Source organism: Pteropus vampyrus, unplaced genomic scaffold (assembly GCF_000151845.1).
Source record: "Pteropus vampyrus isolate Shadow unplaced genomic scaffold, Pvam_2.0 Scaffold105, whole genome shotgun sequence".
In the NCBI taxonomy this organism is placed as follows: domain Eukaryota; kingdom Metazoa; phylum Chordata; class Mammalia; order Chiroptera; family Pteropodidae; genus Pteropus; species Pteropus vampyrus.
This window is the reverse complement of record NW_011888886.1, coordinates 545,840-550,406: the sequence shown is the minus strand read 5'-3', so window position 1 is coordinate 550,406 and position 4,567 is coordinate 545,840.

Genomic DNA, 4,567 nt, shown 5'->3' with positions numbered 1-4,567 from the left:
ATTTTTCTCATGTCACCTTTATATGAGTTAATTTTAAAATATCTTTTTTTAAAAAAAATCAATTTATCAGCGCAATACCATTCTAAGTAAATTCTTTATAGCAGTTTCTGGGAAATGGCAAACCGATTCAAAATATATTTAATGGTTAAGAACATTAGAAAAGAAGACACGAGTTGGGGCACTAGCCCTACCAGATAATAAGACATGTTTCAAAAAAAAAAGTATAATAAAAACTGCGATCTGGAACAGAAGTTGACAGATAGAGACAAGGAATAGACTCGACATTTGCAATCTTACTGTATGCGAGAGGCTGCCACGCAAATCGGCGCGGGAAACGACAGAAGTCCAGTATTGGGGAATTTGGGTCACTAATTTTGAAGATTAAAGTTGGATCCTTAACTCTGAACGCTTCAAAAATAAACTCCAAATGTAATAAAGGCCTACATAGGAGAGGGGAAGGTAGAGAACGTGTACAAATTGAGAAAGAACATTGTCGCGACTTTGAGATGGAGAAGATTCTCAGTAGGATTTCAAAGCCACGGCCATAAAAGGAACATGAAGAGATACGACGGGATCAAAATTAAAATTTGTATTTAACCAAGGATGTTGGAGACACACACTCGAGAGAAGGGAGACTAAGGAGAAAAATATATAAAATCTAAAGTTTTAAAAAGATTCACATCTAGACTCTATGAGAACTCATGCATTCAGCGAGGGAAGGAAACCCCAACAGAAGAATGAACACAGAATATGAAGAGTTGAGGTACAGGCCTGGGAATATAAGTGGTTAATAGGTAAAGTGAACTCAAATTCACTAGCAATAAAAGGAACGTTGATTTTAAAAAGCAAATAAGGTCCGTCGTTACAGTTTTGTGTACGGTGACACGTGGCGGTGTATATGTAATATGCGGTGCTACTCAGGAATCCGAATATAGAAAGATCTGGAATACTTAATGTTGAATCTAAAAACATTGAATTTGTACGCCGGGTAATCATAAGTCTCCTTTTGGCAAGGACAGTCCCAGTTTTTACCTCTTATCTAAGATCATTTATTCCTAGCTCCCTTTTTAAATCTCAAATGTCCCGGGTGGGAAATGAGTTATATGGTCACGGTACTTATTGTGAAATACAATTAAGTTAAATTAAAATGCAACAACCTCAGTGTACGTTTGTCAATAAATACAACGGTTTTATGCACGTGAGATCCAAAGATTAACAAATGAGCAACGCGGTATTTGTGACGAGCTGGGTCGGGGGAGGGAGGGGACAAGAGACGTTTAATCATAACGTATGGAATCTGGTTTGGCGCTCAGGTTAGATATTAGGAATTCCCTAATACACTCTTCTTTCCATAGCCAATGGTTAGTTCCCCAATCATGCGAGAGCCAGCCGTGCTTCCCTGGACAGGGCTGGGGCGGGACGGGGTCCTTTCCAGAGTAAGCAAACAATCTCTTCTTTAACACAGGTGGCACGCATCCAGGACCCAGACCCACCCCGGATGCTAAGAAGACGTCTCAGCTCTAGGAACCAAAGTTACAAGGTTTTAAGTGCAGGAAATGTATTTTACACGAAACAAACAAGGTAAACTATTTTGCTTGGGTCCTGCTGTTGTCGGACCCTGCCGCCTTCTGAGGGTCCCCAAGTGCTGCCAGTCGGCCCACGGGAGCTCCTGACGCCCTTGGGTGCCAAGTCTGTCTCTCAGGAGACTGCAGCAGAGCAAAGGGTCAGGAATAAAAGCCCGAAAGACCTCGATGGTGGGAGAGAGAGTTCTGGGAGGAACTGACCCCACGCGACAGAAGTCTAAGGCCGGATGAGGAAGGCCGTGGAAGAGCATTCGCTCCTAGAAATGGCCGTTTTCCCATCAGATAGAGGGTTTCCCTTCTCTCGACTTTATGGGGTGTGCAGATTCGCTTTCCTCCGCAGCTCTGTGAGGCAGAGGATGACGATTCCTACTTCATAATGAGACTGGGCCTTGCAGGCAAGTTGGTAGGGGAACCCTGTCTCTTAAACATCAAAGTCCCCGCTGGTCCCCATGATGTCACTCACAGGCTTTGGTCAGGAATCCAGAAACAACTCTGTATATCATGTAAGAAAATAATTCGGCTCAGACTTTTATCAAAAAATGACACGAAATGAAGAAGCATTATTTCCAAACAAGAAATTTGTCAAAGCGGATGTTCATAAGCATTGCATTGTCGCGTCTAGTCGTGAAGGTTTGTGCTCCGCCTTTTGGAATAGACTGTGACAGGGACAAAGTTGTGGTCCCCTGTGCCTTTCCCTGGGATCCCAGGGGAAATACTTGGCTGGCCTCCCCTACAGTCAGGATGGGGCCGTGAGACTAAGTTCTGGCCCGAGGGGCACAGGGAGAAGTGACAGCTCCCAGCTCCAGGCCCCTATGTGCACCCCGTACTGCCTCTACGCCCCTTTTTCCTAATGTGGAGCCTTGGGGACCTAGGCCCTTCAGATGGCATAGCGCACGATGTGGGAGATGATGGGGTGGCCTACGGGACCCTTGCGTGAAAAGAGTCACCTTTATTGTGCTCGGCCTCATAGACTTGGTGATTGTTCCTTATCGCGGCTGGCTGGTATGAATGACCTCAACTCTTAAAGGGACACCAAGACACTGGGCTGTTTTATACTGCTGAAGAGCAGCAGGCAATTGTCAGTCTGTTTCCTCTCCTTTCTGTAAAGAGAGCGAAATCAGCACACGGTGGTGTCAAGGAATTCTTGTCTAGCTTGTGAGCCCCTTGGGGGCAGGGACTTCGTGATGTTCACTTTTGCATTTCGAGCCCTCTCTCTCTCTCCTGGCGTAAGAGCTGGCACCTTGGTGGTGACAGTTAATGTGTCTAGAGAAATGACTGTGTGACTAGATGAGTCGTAATTTTAGGGTATTCTTATCAAACGTAGAGTAAATTTTTTAAAAATACTCGAATGGTAAATATGACTTAACTTGTCGATTTGCTCAAAAATGGTAAGGAGCCAAAGGGAGGGCTAATATCTCCTTTGTATAAATAAGGTAAATTTATTTGGTTTTTATTAATGTTAATCATTCTATTTTTGATTAACAAATGGTTCTTCACCATTTGCATCAATCAGAATTAATATAGCCTCCACACATATGGAGTTTTGATTACATGTCATCCTTCTGACAAATCTAAGATGTTCTGTGCTCAGTGATCTTCTGAGGCTTCGTCAGCCCTAATACCTCATTATCCTACAGAACCAAAGGACACCCATGATGTTCCCACCATACGTGCGAATGCCTTTGAACTTGGTTAACTTTAATTAGTTTCGTATGTGTTCTGCCTTTTATAATTTAATTAGTGTGCGGCTTTAAAACCAACCTCATTTCCCAAACTACCTTGTCCTCTGTGCGTTTTCCTCCCTCTGATTTGGAATGTTCTGGAAGATGACGAGCATACAGTATCCTAATGACCTAACAGAAGTCCCAACAGAGCTGTGCACAATGGAACTGGCGTGGCCCAACCCCGCCTCTAGTGACCGCTCGAAGCTATATAGAGATGAAGAAAGGATTTTAATTAACCAAGTAGCTGTTACAAAGCCACATCCCCCACTGCCTGCCAGAAGTTGTCACAACTAAACTATTTCAGGGCTGATTAAAAGTGACCAACAGTACACAATTGCCATTGTCTCATTTATAATCATGAATGTTTCTGCAGAGAAGGCACCGAGCCTGCTCAGTTCCATGATTATTTATTAGCTGCTTCTCCCTGGCTCTGGCCAAAGGGTCTCTAACCATGGGTGCACATCCTTGACTTACAACGGGGTTACGTCCAGAAAAACCCATCGTAAGTCGAAAATGCATTTAATACATCTAACCCCCGCACATCATCGTGCTCAGAACACTTCGAGTTTTGGGTGTAACCGCATTGTAATACGGGGCACCTATAACTGCCTTCCTGTTCTCACCGGAAGTGGGAGACACAGCTGGTATCTTGCAGATGTGATGGCATTCAAACACAGACTACCCCATAAACACTGGCGACATAGTAGAGTGTCGGCCATTCGCCCTCACGTTTGCATGCCGCACCGGGGCGGCAGCTACCTGCCTCTGTCCAGCATCAGACGGAGACCGGAGCGCATGTCGCTAGCCCAGGAAAAGATCAAGATTCAAGATCTGAAGTATCGTTTCTACCGATTGTGTACCGCTTTTGCCCCATCGTAAAGTTGAGGAATCGTTGAGTCGAAGCATTGTGAGTCGGGACCGTCTGTAGTATCTGGGGAGAGAAGCCAGGGTGCCTTTTATGTCCCAGTGGGTGCTAGGCTGCACTGACTGGCAGCTTAGCGTTTGGACAGGCTCAGGAGGGACCTGCGGGAGGCTGAGGCGGGATGGCGAGTGGGTGTATTTGTTAACTGCTCTTTTTTGTAGTAATCGTGATCTCTAACGAAAAATCGTTAAGTAGCAGGCACCCCAAAATTTGATGCTCGTTTGTATTCCTAGTGATTGTAATGAATAAAAATAATAAAAAAAGAATACGATAGTGCGAAAGACTGTCTGCCACATCTCATCCATTTGGATACGTGTCCTGCCCCACCCTCCTCCCCA